This window comes from Cynocephalus volans, chromosome 4, assembly GCF_027409185.1.
Source record: "Cynocephalus volans isolate mCynVol1 chromosome 4, mCynVol1.pri, whole genome shotgun sequence".
NCBI classification, from domain to species: domain Eukaryota; kingdom Metazoa; phylum Chordata; class Mammalia; order Dermoptera; family Cynocephalidae; genus Cynocephalus; species Cynocephalus volans.
In genome coordinates this window covers 18596054-18617328 of record NC_084463.1, presented here as the reverse complement: position 1 = coordinate 18617328, position 21275 = coordinate 18596054, and the positions used below count along the sequence as shown (strand labels likewise).

At 45.8% G+C, this 21275-nt stretch overlaps 1 protein-coding gene across 3 annotated transcripts in view; it reads right to left on the bottom strand.

Moving 5' to 3' along the window:
• Positions 1 to 21275, bottom strand: part of UBASH3B (ubiquitin associated and SH3 domain containing B) — a 126716-nt gene that overhangs the window by 45437 nt on the left and 60004 nt on the right. Inside the window, exon 1 of one of the 3 annotated variants that reach the window (XM_063094118.1) lies at positions 14974 to 14991. The exons of the other annotated variants lie outside the window; for them this stretch is intronic. The gene's annotated coding sequence lies outside the window, so the exon portion shown is untranslated. Of the gene's footprint in view, positions 1 to 14973; positions 14992 to 21275 lie in introns of those variants that run through there. 3 annotated transcript variants of the gene reach the window in all.

The window sequence follows — 21275 nt, the reverse complement described above, 5'->3', positions numbered from 1 at the left end:
GGGCAAAGAGAGGAGTAAGTAAGTGTGGCAGGGATTAAGAGCAAAGGAGATTGGCTAGTGTAGACACCTGCTGCCATCCAAGATTCAACATAAAGCATCCTGTCCTATTTTTAAAGATCGTCATCTTCAAAAACATCTATCATCTCCTGTGGCTTTACACTGAGCCCCCACGGCCTCCCTTCTTCCTACCTCTTCAGCTTCACCCTCAAACATTCTGCTCCTTAGCTCTTGTCTCACATTCAAATCCTTTCTCCTGTTGGTTCCTTTATCTGTGAGGTAATCTCCACCCTCAGTAACCTGGCTAGTTCCTACCTGTCCTTTAACACTCCACTTGGGTTTTGACTCCAAGCTCTCCCTGTCTGGTCCCCATAACACTCGATACCTGGTTGTACCATAGCACCTTGCAAATTACATTAAAATGATCTGTCTTCTGCAATAGACTACTATTTATGTGAATTACTTGAAGTAGAGACTGTTTCTTATTTTTTGTTTATTTTTTTTGTAGCTCTAATAGCTGGCACAGTAGTAGGTGTTATAATTTTTAAAATGTGAACTTCATGACAGTGTTAAAGATGTGCACATATTCAGTGTGTAAGACAGAGCCTAAGGTGACACCCTTGTAATCCTTCTGTCTGGTGTTTACTCCTTTGTATAATCCCCTCTCCTTGAGTGCAGGTGAGACCTGTGACTTACTTTTACCCAACAGAATATGGCAAAGGCTGTCACTTCTGTGATTCCATTATGACACTCTTATAAGACTCTAGGTGAGGGCCAGCCTGTGGCTCACTCGGGAGAGTGTGGTGCTGATAACACCAAGACCGCGGGTTTGGATCCCTATATAGGGATGGCCAGTTAGCTCACTTGGGAGAGCGTGGTGCTGACAACACCAAGTCAAGGGCTAAGATCCCCTTACCAGTCATCTTAAAAAAAAAAAAAAAAAAAAAGAAGAAGATGACTCTAGGTGATTCACATTCCCACTGGCCTTGAAAATTGCCTATGTTGTGAACTGCATGTGGAGAGAGCCACATGACAGGTTACTGAGGATGGCCCCTAGGACCTGAGAGTGATTTCTAGCCAACATCTGGCAAAACGCTGGGGCCCTCAGTCATGCAACCAAAAGGAAATGGATTCTGCCAACAACCTGAATGAGCTTGGAAGTGGATCCTAGTCAAGCTTCCAGGTGAGACCACAGCCCAGCCAATGCCTTGATTGCGACCTTGTGAGACTCTGAGCAGAGAACCCAGCCAAACCATGCTTGGACTCCTGGCCCACAGAAACTGCAAAATGATAAATGCGTGTGTCTTAAGCCTCTAAGTTTCTAGTGCTGAGTAATAGAAAATGAATACACCCAGCTTTTCAGGAAGGGGGAGATAGGCAGGAAAGGAACATTGATGGAGCATTGGCTGGTATGAGCTGGTGTGAACAAGCTCAGCATTAAGGGGCAATCTGGGCATTTAATGCAGGAGATGAAAGGCCCCAGGACCAATGGAAACTGCTGCTCGGATCCCTTTGTCATCTGTGCATCGCATCTCATTTTCACCGCTAGTCAAAACTTGATTTAGATCATTCTAGGCCAACAGTTACAGCTCTGTGATGTAAGGGAGGGGAGCAGAGTGAAATGGCAAGGACAGCCCCTTGGGAATCAGACCCAACCTCTCCAAGCTCAGTCCCTGCATGTGTAAAGTAAGGCTGACTACACTAGCATGTTATGCCTACGTGAAATGACAGAAAAAGGCGGCTAGCTCAGAGACTGGCACAGGGTCTACGTTCTACAGCTGCTGGGTTCCATCCCCCTGCCCTCAGCACTCCCCCCACTCCCTGACTGCCCTCCCCAATATTCCCGGACTCTAAAGTTAAGCTGTAAAACAGTTCTTGGCCGATGCTTTGGAGGTTTACTCTGCAGCTGAAATCCCAGGAAATTCGACCCCGCCTGTTCGAACACTGCAAAGCTGCTAAGAGGTCAGGCTCAATTTCTGAAATGATTTACTGCTTCCCCTTTTATGGGGGTACTTTACGTATTATAAACAGGGCTTTACCAAATGTGCCAGGAAGTAAGAGGGGTCCACGGCTCTCCAGGCAGCCATCTGTCTGCTGGCCCAACTACAGTCCTCCAGAACATCCCCCCTCCCTCCGCACCTTGGCTCCCAGAGCTCAGGGATGAGAATACTTGAACTTTGGCATGTAGTGAACACACTGACACCCTTGCCAGACTACAGCTGAGGAAGCTTCAACTCAAAGGAGCAGCTGAGTTTTTAACAAGGTCTTGTCTTCCAGGGGGCTTCTGAGCACTTAGGGCGCAAGCATGGCACGAGCCCTCTGCCCACAATGCCTTAGTAGGGAAGGAAACAGGGACGGGAAGGCATTATTAATTTTACGTGGATAGAGAAAAATGGGAAAATGTATTTTCCCATTTGTCTAATACCATATGGCCTAAATATCTGAATTTATCAGATGTGTACTGTCTTATTTCTGGAGAAGGTCCTCTTCTAGATTGCAGACTGCTGACTTCTTGTATCCTCAAATGGTGTGGCAGAAAGAGGGTGAGAGAGCTCTCTGAGTTTCTTCTATAAGGATATTCATCCCATTCATGAAGACTATCCCCTCATGACCTAATCACCTCCCAAAAGGCCCCACTTCCAAATACCATCACATTGGGGGTTAAGTTTTTAAAGTAAGAATTTTGTGGGGACACATTCAGTTCATAACATCTACTGAAACATGCCCAGGATTACATCAGGCACCCGAGTGTGATAGCAAGTGTGTGTGTAGTAGGCAAAGACACTTAGGATCTGATTTTACGATCTGTTAATAGTATCTGCATCAAGATGTGATATTGAGGATATGATGTTCACAGAATTTCAGGCCTTGGAAACTAAGATCACTTAGTTCAGTCTTCCCATGTTACAGATGAGGAACTAAGATCTGCAGAGGCAAGTGATTTGATGAGCCCAGGAAGCTGGTTCTCCTAATTCCCCAAACTGTGGTCTTCGCACATTACAAGGCTATGTCTCAGTTTTTTTTCACTTAGACGGTGCTGCTTAATTTCCTTTTAACCTAGTGCAACCTTTTGAGCTCCTGGGCAAGTGCTAATTTGCTGTGCCTTGGGACCCCTTGATAGGGAGCAGCATGCCGTGGTGTGGGCATAGCAGGGCAGATGAATCATTCTTGTTCAGAGCTTAGTCCTCCCACCTGCGGTCCAACTTCCTTCTTTGACTTCTTCCATACTGGCACCCCCAGCGCCTACTACAGCCCTCCACACTGGGGCACCACAGCCTTTGATAGCAGCTAGAACCATTGGTGATGTGAAGGGAGGGGAGTCTGCCAATAGCCAAAAATTGCCCCTTCTCTGGCACTTAGGAACTCGACACTGGAAATTAAACGGTGTGCAGAGAGGACAAGGCAGGAAAAGAAGGCTGTGTGGGAAGGACTGTGTGTCTGGCACTGTACTAGGCATGTTTGCTCGAGTAACAATATCTTACTTAACCCTCAGGGCAGGACTTCAAGGCAATTTTTAAAGAGGAGGAAACAGGCTTAGAGAGAAAGGCAGTCTTAGGCTTCTGCTTACAAAGGTGCAAGCTTAAAAATCCAATGCAGTCACTGGCTGTCATTATCAAGACACAGGGACACATTTCTGGAGTACACAGAGAACCTGACTCAGCTCTCTGCATGGCTTTCAAGGCCAAGAATTTTCCACACAGTTCATTCTCATTGCCACATTCAAATGCCATCTCTGAATGCAGCTTGATTCCTGTTAGGCCAACACATGGTAGTACTCATGCCTGAATTCAGCTTGATTCCGTCATCCTAATTAATTGAACTTCTTCCTTAACTAGCTCACAAATGCTCAGGAACACCTGTGTCCAGTGTGCACCACGGTAATGCAGAGAAGGGCACTGCAGTGTTTGGACACAAAAGACTGCTGTAATTAGCTGCAAGCCCCAGAAACAATCACACTAACCAGAGAGTGTAGAAAGCAAAGCAGATTATAATTAATTACCTGGTTTATACCAGGTTTGTCTTTAGCCAGGAGGTTTTTTTTTCCCCTAAATATAAATCCAGTCTAAAAATTATAGGAACTTGAGCCTAAGTTGATAAGGCCTAAGTTGATTTCTGCCCCCAGTTCAGAGGAGGATCCTAAGTGAGTCACTTCCCATGGCCTTGCTTCCTCCTTGGCCGACGAAGCCTCCTTTGTAGAGTGGGAGGGAGAGATAACCAGCTCAGAGCTCAGAAACAGTTTGGGATGATTCGGGAGCAGAGGGTATATACCTTTCTCTGCAGAATGATTTTCATTCCTGTCGGAGGCTTTTCTGAAGCTGGCTGGGCAAAGCCCCTCAGTGCCAGACCAATGATCCAAGTGGTCACACCCTCTGGCCCCGGTTGCCCCTCCCCCACAAACCCATAACCTGGTCCTCACTTTCCTTAAAAAAATAAAAAGTATAAAATATTCATATCCTTTCCAAAGAAGGCTACAAACCAAAAGGCCAACTACTATCTGGTTATCTAAGTCTTACTTACAGCCAAGGTAGGAAACTGAGAAGCCGAGAGAGGGGACAGGAGCTGTGCAGTCTTTGTGCTCATGTATTGAATTAAGTGCAGGGCGATGTGTGGTTTAGAGTGACAGTGGGTACTGCCTTTCATTACATATGCCGAAGAGCTCTGTGGCTTCATTGAAGCCCAAGCAGGGATATTTAGCGCTGAACCATGAACGGGGGAGAATCAGGTAGTCTGACTTCTCCATTGCATGGAGCAGAAAACTGAGGCTTAGTGAAGAAAAGTGACTTCTTTAAGGTCATGGTGAGTTGGTGCAGAGCTTACTGTAGCACTCAGGACTCACAAATCCTTGTGGGTGCCCATTGCTCCACTCCAACCTGTGCCTTCTTTTACCCCTTTTGACTGACTGTTGTGCAGTCCACGTGTGGGAAGGACAGAGCTGCGGGTGCAACCAGGGTTCTAGTCCTCTGTGACCTTGGGCAAGTCCTCCAACCTTGCAGGGATCCTGGGAAATGAAAAGGCTTCAGTGGATTTCAAGGGCCCTTTTTAGTTCTAATCGCCATGAGTTTCTGTGTGCTGTGGACTCTCTTCTCCTTCTGCCCACCAGAGGGAGGAAGTTGGGCTGTTTCCTTAGCCCTAGACCACAGTGAGTGGATAAGACTGAGGAGTGGGCTGGGAGGGTCATGGAGAATCCTCAGTGGGAGCTGATGTCAGTTCCTAAGGCAGGAGTCATACTGCAATGGCCAATGCAATGCCAAGCGGCCATCTCACACTCCAGCCTTTCTCTGCAGGCTCACGCCTCTCTCTGCTGCATCCTGGCTGCAGGGGACCTCACCTTCTCTCTTCCTCTCCAGGCCACTTGCCAGTGCTCTGTCCCCTCCAGCTGCAACACAGCTCAGGATCCCCCAGTTACTGTTCTGTGTTCAGTAGCAAAGGCCAAAAGGAAATGAGTCTTCAAAGAAGTGAAGTGCCAGTTTTAGCTTATCAGGAAGACAATTTCCTTGTGGAGGAGAAGGGAGAAGGCTGAAAGATCCATCTTCACGTCTGGACTGGCAGTGATAGGCCAGAAAGGCAGCCTCTTTTATTCTCAGGAAAAGACTCCTTTCTCCCTGTAGTTTGTCTTTCTTAGCAATTGAGGGTAACCTTTGGAGTTTCCCTCCCTACTGTCTGTAAAACTGTTCCATTAGAGCTGTGCTGGCCGATAGCCACATGCTGAGCGAAAGTAAACACAGACTTCCTCATCATGCTAGCCACGCTTCAGGTGCTGGTGGTACCACGTCAGACAGTGCAGACACAGAACATTCCCACCAGCACAGGAGGCTCAGCTGGACATCACTGCACTAGAATGTAAGCTTCACGAGGGCAGGGATTTTGCCTTGTTCATGTCGAGATCTCAGTTACCTAGTGACACGCCTGTCACATAATTGGCACTTTGGTGAACGCATTGATTGAATTCATGGATAGGTGGGTTAGATAGGACAGAGAATACTGTACTGTCGGTACAGTCATGTTAAGAATGCAAAATCACACAGAAGATTTCTTCCCAGAAACTCAGGTTTTTTCCTAGTGTTCATTCTCAGAAGTTTTTGAGCACCCATTGGTATTTCTTGATGCTGAGTGCTAACAGGGATATAAAAAACAAGAGAAGAGGCAGTTAAATGTATTGGAAAGAACAGAGGACTGGGAAAGAGAGGACCCGGGCTGTAGTTCAGGTTCCAATCAGAAAGGCACGTGGGGATGAGTCAATCAGCCCCTTTGAGCCTCAGTTTTTTCAGCTGTAAAATAGGAGTAATAATACTTCCACCAGGAGATGTTTGTATAAATCACATGAGATAATATAACCAAAAGTACTTTGGAAACTCCGAGAGTGGATGTTTGTGTTCTTGACCTTGCCCTTGAGTTGCTTTTGTATCCCACTGCCATAGTTCTTGAGAATATTTTGCTGCCTCTTCTAACTGCTCTCCTTGCTTCGGGATCATTACTTCAATCCATCATGCACACCTCCAAGGAAATAATTCTGCTGCAATATCACATCCCTACACTTCAAAGATGAAGGTGGCTCCTTACTGCCTGTGAGAGCAAGACCAAACTCCTTCTAGTATTTGACGTATCACAGGCCCCATTTGCTTAGGAAGCTCCTATTTCTTGATTATCAGATAGGACCTTCCCGGGGTAAGAAACCTTATTCTGTTCCAAATGTGCCCCGTGCCCTATCCATGCCTTTCCTTCTCCCACCCCTCCAGATTGCACCTGCTCCCTTGAGTTCACCCTGTCTCTAACCCCAGCCCCCAATAATAATCCTGTCATTCTCAATACCCATCTCGCTTTGCACATAGCACGTTCTCCCACAGGACTTCTTCTGATTGTTTTGGGTCTTATCTCTTCAACAATACTGGACAACACTCCAAGACAGTAATTGTGCTTAGACAGTGCTTGGTATCTCAGGGGTACTCAGGGAGGGGGCGGGATGGCCGACCCTGGAGGCCTGGGTTTACATGGGGCCAGACAGATAGGGGCCAAGGTAAGCCAGGAAGAAAATTCTGTTTGAAAAGACAGTTTAACCAACTTTGTAAGGTGAACTATACTTTTCCCTTAATGGATTCTGTGTTTTATTTTTTTTATTTTTATTTTTTTTATTTTTATTTTTTTAAAAAGATGACCGGTAAGGGGATCTTAACCCTTGACTTGGTGTTGTCAGCACCACGCTCAGCCAGTGAGCGAACCGGCCATCCCTGTATGGGATCCGAACCCGGGGCCTTGGTGTTATCAGCACCGCACTCTCCCGAGTGAGCCACGGGCCGGCCCATGGATTCTGTGTTTTAGAATAAAAATCTCAAATACCCTTGTGTTTATTAGGTTATAATGATGAATTCATGCCCCTGTTCTTTTAATACTTTAGGTTGATATTATTCCAGCCCAATCAAAGGAAAATAGAGTTTGAGTTGCTTGTGGCTTTACTTTAGACATCTGACTGCTTTTGGTTGCTGCAATCGGTCTCACCCTCGGTCAAATCTCTACTCCACTATTCACCTAGAGGCTTCTCTCACTGGGGAAGCTGATGGGGTAAGAGGAGGTAGAGTAGTAATGGTGGGATGTGGGGCCCAGTTTCTTGAAAACAGCATTCCAGGAAAAAATGGAGCACTGTTATTAGCCAAGATGATCCAGGAAGATGAGCCCAGGTTCCCAACCCACTGCAGAAGGCCTGGGTGTGGGGCCCCAGACGCCATCCCCTCACAATAAACACCATCTTCCCGGGGAGAGCAGGGTTGCAGCCAGCAGCATGCCTGTGGGAGGCCTCGGCCAGCACAACAGTTCTGACCAAGCGTAGACAGAGTGCCCAGTTAAAACACCTAATTATAGGGCTGGCTGGAGCCAGGAGGTGGGCTTTGTCGGTGGCCCTGAAGCCAACTGACAGCCAGGCTGCCAGCATCTCTCAGGCCAGTCACAATTGGCCTCAGACTGGAATGAGCCCTGTGTGGACAGATGCTAAGGGATGGGAGGGCAGAGAAGGAGCCTGCACTCCTCCCTGCTTCTCAGCTCTCAGGGCTTTGGAGGACCCCTCTCAAGGAGCATCCTGGCCGCTTCTGGGATGATTAGAGGGGTAGGGGGCAGAGAGGCTCCTTACTGCAAGAGAACTGAGATTTCGCATTTGGGGACCCAGTTGCCTCATCTGTAGAGTGGAATAACATCTAATTCATAAGATTATGAAGAGATAAATGCTGCCCGGTGTAATGTAAAAACTCTTTGCTCTTGGCCAAGCACTACAGTAGATCATGCGCTTTCCCAAAAAGTGAGAGGCGGGGAAGCATTGTGAAGACTGTGGACCCAAACTCGGGCACGCAGTACAGTTCTTCCCAAACACCTGCAGGTGTCCGGCCCTCTTGCCAGCACTGAAATACTGACGTTCACTCAGCTCTACCTCAATCGTCACACTATCTGTGATTAACAGACTTTTCCCAGTGATAGTGATAATACAATGAGTTTTGGTATCTATCTTTTCTTCTAGGATCTCAAAGCATGTTCACACAGTTGGCTATTTCTCTGGCCTTCCTAAGAGGTTGATAAGAGGGATAACCATTTGAATCTTACGGGTGATGAATGGGGGCTATATGTTCAAGTGACTCGTCCCCAGCTTCCCCAGGATGACGGAGGGAGAATGTGGACTAAGACCTTAAAATGCAAGAAATCAGGATCGTCTTCCTGAAGCCCGCTAGGGTAGCCTTCGATGCCTGGCTGGAGGTGAATTCTCTGGATACGCAGAACTTGTATAACACCGCCAGGTGGAATTCAGGCAAAGTCTGGATTCTCAGCTTCTCCAGGTCTTCTTGGACAGACGTAGATTTGAATCTTGATCCAGCATCTCACTAGGCTCTTTTGGGAATAATGCTTTTTCTTTTTTGATCTCACTCATATGTGGAATCTAAAAAACTGTCCTCATAGCAGTAGAGAGTGGAATGGTGGTTACCAGAAGTTGGGGAATGGTGTGTGGAGGGGGCGATGGTGAGAGTTTGGTCAACAGGTCCAAAGCCACAGTTAGATAGGAGGAATACGTTTTGCATAGTAGGACTACTAGATAACAATATTGTATTGTATATTCAAAATAGCTAGAAGAGGTTTTTGAATGTTCCCATCACATAGGAATGATAAATGTTTATCATTTAGCATATGACGGATATGGTAATTACACTAATTTGATAATTATACAATGTATACATATATTGAAATATGTTATACCCCATGAACATGTACAATTAAAAATTAAATAAATTTTTTTAATTAAAAAAAGAAGCATGGATGGGATTTGGCCCCTTACCTCACAGAAGGTGATAATAGTTACTGCCCTTAGCACACAGAACATTGGCTGAGTGGAAGTCTTTGTAGCTTTGGGGGTTTATGTCAAAAGCACAACAGCAGTATTCTGTGGTATACACTGTACCCGTGAGTGTAGAAAACACTTTGCCCCTACCAACCAGCCTGAACAATATTCCAGAAGTAAAGAAGAAAGGCTGGGGCCCTGCAAGTGAGCCCCTGTCACAACAGTGGGCACCTAGCATTGACAAGCCTGTTTCTTTAGCCCAGGCAGCCTCTGACCGGGGGACAGGAGTTGAGCAATAAACACACTGAGTGTGGTTCAGCGGACCTGACGTGGAGACTTGGCTCTGCTATTTACTAACTGGGATGTGGGTTAGACTTCTTTGGGCATTGATATCTCATCTATAAAAGTGTCATAATGATGACCTCGTTAGAGTTAGAAGACAGTGTGGTGTAGTGGTCACAGCCATGGATGCACATGAGAGATGGACAGACCTAGATTTGAATCTTGATCCACTGCTCACTAGTTGTGTGGCCCTTGAGCAATTTAGTAACTATAGCTAACTCTCAGTTTCTCATCTGACAACAGAGAATGGTGACAATACATAGAGTGTGTTCGGAGGTTTTTACTGACAGTGCCGGGTGCACAGTGGGCACTCAATAAACTTTCTCTGTTAATATTACAGATGTAAGATGCCAAGCACAATGCCAATGTAGATGACTGTGACTATTTCCTAGGCTTTGGGCAAGCGTTGCCAATGCACGAAGTGCTTTGCATATAGTCAATGCATAATAAGCATCTGCTACATGTAATTACAGAATCTGTAGAAGCAGTTTCACTCTGGAATTCAGCTCAGAGATTAGTCTCATTTGCAATAACTACATTCCAGGTTGCCAGCCCCACCAATTAGAACTAAAGACATGCAGTGCATGATTCAGCTGTATCTCAGGGGAGGGTTTCTGAAGACAGCGAAAGCCACAAGGGATCCGACCTGAGTATTCTCGATGTGTCAGCAGAAAGCTCTTCCTCTCACAGTGTGGATAAACACACTGCCATGTAAAGTCTGGGGCATGACTGTGCAGGGACCTCTCTCGGACCAGGAGAAGACACAGCTGTCCTGGGCTGTGTCAGCCGCGAAGACGTTCTCCATGTAAGCACAGCCAAAGTTGAGGGCTCTCCTTCCCTCCTTCCTTCCATGTACTCGCTCCCCCACTGACAGCCAAGAGACTTGCTGAGTGACAAATGGGTATTAAGCACTAGTGTGCAAGGCATCCAGGGACTACAGCACAGTTCGGGGCTGTTTGGAGCTTACAGTTGAGTGGGGAGTGGGCTGTGCACTTAGCCTGACATCACTGTGATCCTTGGGTTGACCTTCAACAAGGTTCTTGAATCTTGTTCTGGGTTCAAAATCGACTCTGGGCAGGGAGGCCACGGAAGTATTCAGCGAAGAATCAAGGAGAAGATAAAAAGGTCAAGAAATGCTTTGTGGTAATAAGTTGCATAAACTTAAATTATTTGGATCAGTGGAAAGAAAGCTAACCCTGAGATTAAATGACACTTAACAGGCCATTCACCACTTTCACTGAGGGCAGAGCAAGCCAGGAGGGGAATCAGGCTGTGCACCAGGGAGCTGGGCCAGTATATGCCCCGTCTCAAGGGGGCAGCTGGAGCAAAGCAAGATGGGCCATGTGTTGATAATTATCGAAGCTGGATGAGGATATATGGGGGGGGGGGGGTGCTCACAATACTATTCTCCCTACTTTTGTGCATGTTGGATAATTTCCACAGTAAAAAGTTAAAATAATGAGAGAAAGGGCAGCTGCTACTCAGCTCCAGACTACTGCTGGCGTGCAGAATGAGTCTGCAGGCGCTCACACTGATTTTCTGGAACGATGGATTTCATCAGTTTGAACAGCTATGCAAAGTCCCTCTAGCTTTTCTTTTTTGCCACAATGTATTTCTTCAAGCACCAGGCAAGTATACTTGCTTTGATTTTACAGGATCAGGGACTAGGTGTGTAATCCTTCCTCCCAGTTAATGATTTCATAACTGACAGCTCATTAAGTGTTTATCTCGCATTACCCTTGGGACTGCACACTTCATCTGTACCGTGTCATTTAATCCTCACAACAATTAGGTCATTATTATGCCAGCTAATCCTCACAGCAGTCTGCTCACTATTATCATACCCATTACACAAACAAGTAAACTGAAGCTTAGAGAGACTTAATCATGTAGTAGAGACAGGATTTGAACCCAGGCAGTCGGATGCCAGCATGCCTCTCCACTCCTGTGCTATTAAGCCTAAACCTTGGCATCCTCCCTTTGTTCTTTCCAGATTAAATAGCTCTAATATTTTCATTGTATCTCTGTAGCAAAACCTTTCCAAACTCTTCATCACCTCAGTGCCCTTCTCTAGACTTTCTCTAGCTTTGGTTTTTATCTCTTAATGTGCAGGAGCCCAATCCCCCCAACATCACTTCAGGTGCTGACCCTACTATTTATAAAGAATAATAAAAAAAAAAGTTATCTCTTATTTTTTATTTTTACAGCTGTCCCAACAGGGGCTCAGGCAGGTCAGATCATTGTCCAAGGGCACAAAGCCACAGCTCAGCTCTGGACCCACGACATGGCTCTATAGGCTTTTCTCCCCTCCTTCTTAGTGTTGCTTCTAGGTACTGAGCATGGCACATTCCCACAGGTGCCCTGCATGTACAGTGAGAGAATGGCATTACCCAAACCTTATTGGCTGATGTCATCAGGCCAGTTCCACTCCATGTGTTCTGGGTCCATTCATTCATTCTATTCCTAATGCATAAGCTCTGGCTTGGATGATTTTAGGGATTCTGTTGTCTCCTGGTTTTACCCTCCTTCCCTATCTCCAGCCCACCGTCCACTGAGGCTAGAATAATCTTTCTGAAATACTAACCTGGATCATGCCACTGTCTTGCTTAAAATCCTTTAGATGCTCCCCCAGTCCCTGGTCAGAGCCTGTGCTGGCTCCCATCAGCCTGGCTTCCTCTCCTGCCACCACCCCCACCCCGTAGCCTCTGCTTCAGCCACAGGAGCCTCTGCCATTTCCCGAACATATCCTCGTGTTCTCTCTGTTGACCCTTTGCCCATTTTGCTTTTTCTGCTGGGATTGTCCACACCTCGTCTTTTCTGCTTAGGATGACTTCAAGACTAGCCAAGACTTCACCTCCTCAACAAGATCCTTTCTGAATCACACGTCTCCCCTCATGGCCCCTCCCACACTGTCCTTATCTCTATCCCCCAATGGACTGCAAGCTCTTTGGAGATAAGGCTTCATATCTGTTTAACTTTGTACCTTTGGAATTGAGCACACAGTAAATGCCTTGAAATGTCCATGAAATAAGTACAGAATGAATGAATCCTGCCCCGCTGTCCCCATCCTGACAGCAGAGTAGCTGTCTTCTGAGGTCTCACAGCACTTTGTAATAGTCTTCCATTAGCACTCGTCAGTCTTATCTCTAATCATTCATTTCCTTTTGTGTCTGTTTTCCCCACTGCATTGGGAGCATTCTTCTCCATTAGACTCTGAAATCTTCCAGAGTAGGAGGTTCAATCCTGAGGGCAAAGCCCAGCACACAGTGGGTGTTTAATTCACTGACTGGATGAAGTGACTCCCAGGTCCTAGCTCTCTCTTGCCAAGCTTAACCACTCAGAGGCACCATCTCATACCTTGGTAACTTCTGCCTCAGTGCTGTGGTTTGAGTCTGCTCACACTGAAGTCCCTTCCAGTCGTCTGTCCACTCACAGCTGAAGTCCTCCTTCCTCGGTCTACCCTACTGACGTGGACATACACTACCGACAGAGCTCTGTGTCACCCACAAGGGTGTGGGCTTCACTCCGAACTTCCTTTCCAGGTCGTTTGTAAAAATACAAAAGCAGCCCAGACTCAAGCACCAGCCACCAGCCCCTGGTAAAACTCTATGCCTTGCATGGCCCCTGGGCCTTGCACCCCTCAGCCTGGGCTGCCATCTGTTTAGAGGGCATCTTTCATTACATAAAGGTGGGCAAGGGAGCATTGATCTAACCCTCCACCCGCCCATCCTCTCCTCTCTCCCACACATGCGGACCACGTAAGAAGGATGAGGCCTTGGGCCAGGCTCTGGGAACTTCGGTGATAGACTCAACATAGTCCCTGGCCTCAGGGAGCTCAGTTGAGACAGAAGACAATGGAGCAAAGAGCCAGGATGCTGTGATACATGTGCTCCCCTGGTCATTTAAAGCAGGCAGGTAAATCATTAAGAGAGAGAGATTAATTCTGCCGACAGATGGGGCAGGATCTGAGCTGGGCCTTGACGGATGAGTGACAAGAAGAGGAAAGGAACAGCAGGTGCGATAGGGGAAGATGCAAGAAGTACGAGGCGGCCCAGATGGGTGGAGGAGGGTGTGGCAGGAGAGGAAATTTTTGCATGCGGGGAAAATTTTTATTTTCAAAAGCCTGTGGATCAATAATATTATCTGTGCAAATGAAGAAAGGCATATTGACTATAGCCTTTCCTCTGCTGATAGCCAGAAAAGGCCAGGGCCTCTTCTAAAAACCTGTGGAAAGGGCCTTAAAAGGAATCCATTCTTTCATCTGACATAAACAGCACCTGACATACTTATTTACGTCTTCACGGGATTGGGATTGTCTCACCTCCAATACTGTCAGCTGCCTGAGATCAGAGACTCTGTTAAGATCTGTGTTGAATCCCACGAGCCCCGAACAATCCTTGGTATATAGTAAGCACCCCATAAATACTTGCTGAGTGAATGAGCCCATGCTAGCTGCCAGGAACTGTGCTGGCTGCTGGGGATAAAGAAACAGCCTAGACGCACTGCCTGCCCTTCAAGCTGGGAGGGCTTAGCGTCTGGTCTATTGTGTGATCTAGTACAAGCATATGGATCAGGAAGCCATTTCTGGAGTGGAAAGATTATTGGTCTTAAATGTTGGGGAAAAAAAAGACCTTTACACATGGTGAGCTTTTTAGCGTGGCCTCAGGCAGCCTCCCCTGATGTGCCTGCAGATGCTAATTTTACCTCGCTCCTCCCTCTTGCCACTCAGGCAGACAGGTCCCTGGAGGGCAACAGCTCCTTGTAACCCCCTCCGCACGCCGATCCGGCATCCCCTGCCAGGGCAAATGCTCTGCCTCAGCTGCCTTTCCCCAAGTGGTGTGGCACACACCCTCACACCTGGTCACACATGATCACACAGCCACACACGTGATCACACTCACACAACACAGGGTCATACAGAATCACACGTGATCACACTGATACAGCACATGCACACACACAAGCATTCTTACACAGATGATCACAGTCATAACACACAGCCACAGATAGACACATGTTCAAACACACATTGTTCACACAGTCACATGCATGATCATACACTCAAGCACACACATGCACAGCCACAGATACACATGCTCAAATGCATATCATACATACTCATGTACTCACAACACACACTCACATACAGTATACATGCACATGTGCTCACACAGACACACATGCTGTCACACTCATAAACTCACACTTGCACCCACACGTCCATGCATGCACACACTCACACACTCACAGAACATGGTCGTACAGCACACACTTGCACACACCCAGACACACACAGCCTGAGCCGTTAGAGTGGCAGTACTCACATTTTCCATCTATTGGTGGTTTCAAAACAGGAAGCCTGTGTGGGGAGGGGAGGTGTTGGTGAAGTGAGAGCTGCTGTCAAGGGGCCCAGGTGCACAGGCTGGATTCAACAGGGACATCTCACTGAAGTCTGAGTCCCCTTCGCTGGCAGAAGGGCTGCACAGACCCTGACTTGGCCCCGCTCCTCAGCAGCATCGTCCTGGCTGGGAAGGCTCTGTCTGCTGACTGTGCAGCTGGCCAGGCAGCCGTGAAGAGGCAGCCACCCAGGTCCAATTGCATCTCTCCCTCAGCCAGGGCTCTCTGTGAGAGGAGGGAAAACCCTGCACCTTCCTTCTGCCAATATAGAATATCCCTCTCCTCTGGACACCACTTCTTCCGAGAGCCCACGGGACTAACTCCCACCTGCCGCTCCACCTCGCCCCTCAAGCCTTCTGTGGCCTACTCAAGCATGCTCCTTTGCATGGAACTGTTCTGTTTTGTGCCTTGCCCCCACCCCCACCCCAAAATAAAATAGACCAGGGACCTGCTTTCTAATATCCAAATCCTTGCAGACTTTTATGTTTTACAAAGTTTTTTAATAACCAGCATCTCCTTCAATCTTCAAGACAGCCCTGTGAAGTTAATAGTATACCCATTTTCCAGATGAGGAAGTGATTAAATCACTTCTTCCAGGGTCTTAGAAGTAGACTTCCTACTCCCAACTCTCCATCTTCAAGACTGTCACAACTCCTGTTTCCCATCCTGGCTCTGGATATAGATTGTGCCTAAGATGCCCTGGTACAGCCAGAACAGCCAGAGCAAAAACTGATAGCAAGAAGGGAGTTGAAAAGAGAGAAGATTAAGGAGAGAAGGAATCAAGAGCTGCCACAGACTGGGGGCTCCTAGGCCCTGTGTGGGCCCTGGGGGCACTCACTTTACTGTTCCATCACACACACCACACTGCACCACACACACAAGCGTGCACACGCACGAACACTCTAGCTGGCCTGGCCAGAGTTCAGGAGGTGGGGTCACTCCATTTATATACTTTAATTGCCAGAGGCAGTTAGGACTGATTTCCACAACCTACAGAGAAAGAACGAGGGCAGCAAGATGACATTTCTGGGGGTGAATGACATTTCTGGAACTTCATTTTTTCTCTCCTTCTGAGAAAAGTGACTGAAAATATTTTCTCTCAGCAGTGACCTTGCAGAGGAAATTGGCCTCAATGCTCTGAAGCTGAGAGGGAGCCCTTCGTGCTAAATTCCTGCCAAAGGGGGGTCTGGAGGGTAGAATGGGGGTATGGGCAGGCCAGTCTCCCAAATCAGCCAAGAAGAATAAGATTTAGTGACATCATGCATGCGGCTGGAAGGAGACAAGAGGGGACCGGGAAGCGAGAGCAGACTGAATTTTCCCACCCAGCTGGCACTTTTGCTGTCGGACCATGACCTCTTTCTTTTCACAGTCCCTTTCCTTTTAGGTTTCCCATATTTAACATCCGGAACCTATAAGATGAGATATCGGAGGTCATAGGAGAAAGGATGGGTTAGACTCAGGGGAAGCCCTGGAATTTCCTTTCCTGGAGATCTTTAGGACCAAAATGAGAGCCTCCTCTGCTTGCGAGAATTTCTTGCTTTTCTCCTTGGTTCATTTTGCTTCTCCTGTCTGGAACACTGTCCAAATCTTACTTTCTCCAAGTCCCACCCTTTTCCATAAAACCTCTCCTGCTCCTTCCAGGCTTGAATGCTGCCTGAAGTCAGAGGCTACAACCAGTGGAGTCTTGCTGATTGACAAGTGAGAAAGGATCTGCCCGGAGGAAGCGGATGCCTGAGATGACCTCGGGCTCCATTCAACTCCACAGTACCTGTCGCCACTGTGCTACTTTTGTTGGAAAGCAGGGAGGGATTTTTGGGGATTCTTTCTACTCCATCATCAGACTAGACAGAGAGGCTAAATCCCAGCCTGTGAGTGGTGGAAGTGGCCTGGGATCCTGAAGAGATCTGGGGAAAGGGAGGAGGGTCGTCCTAGGGGAGGTGGATGGCTCTGGTTCAGTGAAATACCAGGGAATTGCTCAAGACTGGTTTTCTTGGTCAGCAAAAGGGTCCGGGAAGCAGAACCCGTGGGAGGAGGGGGGAAGAGTGAAACAGGGCTGCTGACTCCAGAAGACGCCCTGAAGCAGCCTGGTCACCCACGTTCAGAAAGTTCATGTTCGTGGGGCCTGGAAGTCAAGAAGGCCTTATAGGAGGGATGGGGAGCAGCTGGACTCCTTGCTGAAGGTCTCTGCTTTTCTAAGCAAAGCATCACTGTACCTCATCATCCAAATGGGTCCGCATTCCTACCAGGAGACCTGCAAAGATTTCAAATTTGGAGTATTCAACTACTCGTACAGTTCCTGTGGAATGGGAAGTTGAATAAGCACTATATGAACCGACTTAGACCTTAAAGCGAGGGGCCTGAAATGAAGCATTCTTAGTTATGCCCATTTGCTGAATTCTAACATGAACCTGAATGTTCACTTATTGGTAAATGGCCAACACCAGAGTGCTATTTTTGTTTATTTACATTTTTGTTTGTTTGGATTTGTTTTGCTGTTTGAAACACTTTGTGGATACATTTGTACTAGAATCAAATTGAAAATTTTAAATATTCACTGTTAGGGAAAAAATGCTCTATGAACTGAAAGTAAATTGAATAGACATTTTATTCTGTGCAAGTTCCTATAAAATCTGGATCATGTCACGACTTTAGTCCTTAACCCAGTGGAGAGGTTAAATTCTGAATTCCTTAATTTTTAATAGAAAATAAGTTTCACCTTCTTCTTTTTTTTTTTTTGGCAGCTGGTGTGTAAGGGGTTCCAAATCCCTGATCTTGTTTAAATTTCATCATTTTTAAGGTGAAAAGAGCTAATAACTTGGAAGTACTTTAACATTATTAGGGTTTATTTTAATGACTGAAAAGCCATTTCTATGTCAGTATGCATTTCCAGGTAAGCAGCAATCAAAATCCTAAGAACAGTTTGTTGTTAAATTAGGTTACTAATCCCAATCCCTTTGTCTTATTTACAAAGCTATCTCCCACTAAAGCAGGACTTCTGCTAAAAATGCTCTAAATAATGAGTTCACTTTAAAAGCAATACAATTAAATTTTTATAAGAAAGAAACATGCAAAGTGTGTGTCTACAACAACCCCTGTCTTTGTGTCCAGTACCTCAAGGCTGGCCTCAACCTACCTTTCTGCCTTCAGCTAAAAATAGCTCATCCCTCATACTCTGAGCCATGACCCACACACATCTGGTGTCCTGGGGACTCACAAGCACAGACTCTAGAATAGAGGACAGCTTAAGTTCAAACCATAGCTTGTCACTGAGGGATCATGGGCAAGTCATTCACCCTCTCTGATCACCAATTATACCCTGTGTAAAATGAGAATAATAATAGGACCTTTCTCACATGGTTGTTCTGAAATAAACAAATGAAATAAAACATGAAGCACTTAGTGCTGTGCATGGCACAACGGAGCTCTCAGTAACAGCTGCTGGCATCCTGATCCTGGGACAATGAATGACTCACCCTTTCAGAGCCAGCCATTCTTTCAAGTACATGTTGTTTCATCAGAAAATATGTCAGGAAAGCCCATCCCCTTTTCTTCACCTGGGAAAATACACCTTATACTGTGAGACTCAGTTCAAATGTCAGATTTGCTAAAACTTTTTCTTGCAGCCTCCCAGGCACCACCCACTTTAAAGCCCGTAGGTAGCTCCTACTCATACTAACCAGAATCCACTGATATTATATTTTTAGGTCCTGCTTTGCCACAAAATATGGATGCATTCAGAGTGCAGAACTGAATATTATTCCTCTTTGCACCACACATGCCAGGCATCAAGCAGACACTCAATAAATATTTATTGAATGAATAAAACAAAATAGAATCAAATGGCATCTGCACAGTTGTCAGGATGTATGGAGCATATGGCTTTACAGAAATGCAGTCCATGTTATAGCTTTTCCAGAAACTAGTTATTTCTGAGTGGAAATGAATTTAACTAAATCAGCTATCATGGAAGACAGGATAAAAGGAGAGAACTGGAGAAGAAATTAGGGGAATGGCTTCAGGGTTTTGCCATCTGTCCGGGAAGAACTTATTATCCATCCTGTAGGTAAGTGTCTTAACAACTTAATGGACAATGATGCTTTTGAGCCACTGCCCAGCCACAAACACAAAACTCTTGCATCAAGACAGTTCGACACATAGCAAATAAACTTCAATTTGCCTAAACAGGGACTGAGCAGAGATGAAAATGTAGCCCTACTCTTGAAAGGAGACTTTTTAGAAGACAAAATTGCTTTCCTGTGGTATATCCAAGTTAGGAAGCAAATTTACATCTTTTGAAAATCAGAGAAAAGCAGGACATTTGGGTACACTCGAAGAGCATGAGGCAGGGAGGAATCGAGAATGGGAAGGTTATTGATTGAAGGGCTCACTGAATACCAAGCACCCTCCTAGGTATTCGATATAAAATAGAATGCTCAAAAGAACCTAGAGAGAAATATTAGTATCATCATTTTAATATGGGGAAACTGAATCTCAATGAGGTTAAGTGACCTAGCCACTTATGAGTGGTTCTTTTCTATTAAAATTCCTCCACCATCAACCACACTATGGACAACTCTTATCTAAACCTTTCTCCCCTGTAATTTATCCTTCTCTCCACTGTTAGAGCAATTTTCCTAAAAGAAGCTGAGTTAAACTTTCCACTTCTTTAAAACTGTCGATGGCTCCCTTACATTCGCAGAGTAAAAATTCAAATATTCAAATTTGCTAATGTAACATTCTTTACAGACTTAGCTCCCACCTTGGCTCTCCCTGCCATCTTCCCAACCTTCCCACTTGACCATGTCCCTTGCCATACTGTGACTCCACCCCTCAGGTCCCTCGGCTCATGCCTGTCCTTCTGTGTTGTTTTACGTTATTCCCGTTGAAAGCCAATCCACCCTTCTCCTGTATCTTATATCTTTTCCTACCTGCAAACTCCTCCTTTGCATTAACATAATTTCTCCCAAGTCCTCAATCTCACTTTTCTCTCTGGCTACAATTCACCCTCATTGGGTACCTCACCATTAACACTGCTTCCTTTAAAGTCCTCAGTAGTTATTCGTGTCACTAAATAATAATGGCTAATAATCACTAAACATTTAGATGCTTATCTAAATATTTTGCAATCTTTCCAATTTATAGATGAGACCCAAGGTACAATAACCTGTGTAAGGTCACTCAGTAAGTAGCAGTGAGAATTCAAATCCCTACACTCTATTCTGTGAGCCTTCTGAATGTCATTCTCTCTTGATCCCTCAGCAGCATTTTCTATTATGGACACTCTCTTTACCCTCTACTTTTACTTTCCTAACACTATGCTCTGGGTTTTTCTTTTGCTGTTTTTTCTAGCAGTTTATTCTCAGCTTCCTTTGTAAATTCTGACCTCTCTACAGGCACTTGAATTGCTGGTATTCCTCAGGAATTTGGCCGGTCCTTCTCTTCCCATCCTATCCGTTCTTTCTAGGACATCTCAGCTATTCCCATGATGATTATGTCCACCTCTGTGTGCTAATGATGCCCTAATCTGAAGGTCCCACCAATTTCTCTCAACCTTTGAGCTTCCATAACCTGTCCCTTACTGGAAATCTCCACTTGACTATCTTGCTTGCACTAAACGTCATGTGTTGAAAAAATGAACTCACCTTTTCCCCTTCCAGACCTACTTCTCTTCATATTCTCTTGGTTAATGACATACCATCTCTCCAATTTTCCAAGTTAGAAACTTAAGGTCCATCCATGACTTCTCCCTTTCTCTCACCTCTCACATCTAATTAACCATTAAGTCCTGTCCAAATCTGTCTCCTATGAATGAATATGCAATAATCACATACTCTTCTGCTTAAGACATCTCAGTAGCTTCCTATTTTCTTTAGGATAAAGTTTCATAACCTTAAACTGGCTAAGTAGTCTCTATGATCTATTTTCTGGCCTCTCCCTGCCTGATTTTAGGCCTTTCCCCCTTCTCTACCTGACCCACCCATATTAGATTTCTTTCAGTTCCTTAAATATGCTACATGTTCTCACAACTGAGCAAGTGAACTACAGTTATCACTTCAGAAACGCTCTTCTCCTGCCCAATGCTGATATCTCTTCCCACCTTTCACATCTCAGCTTAAATATTCTAGGTTGCTTTCCCTGATCCTTTAGACCCATCTCCCAGTTACACATTCTTGTGACCCCTGCATTTATCTTTCTCACCATTCATTCTGCTTGCAATTAATTACTAACT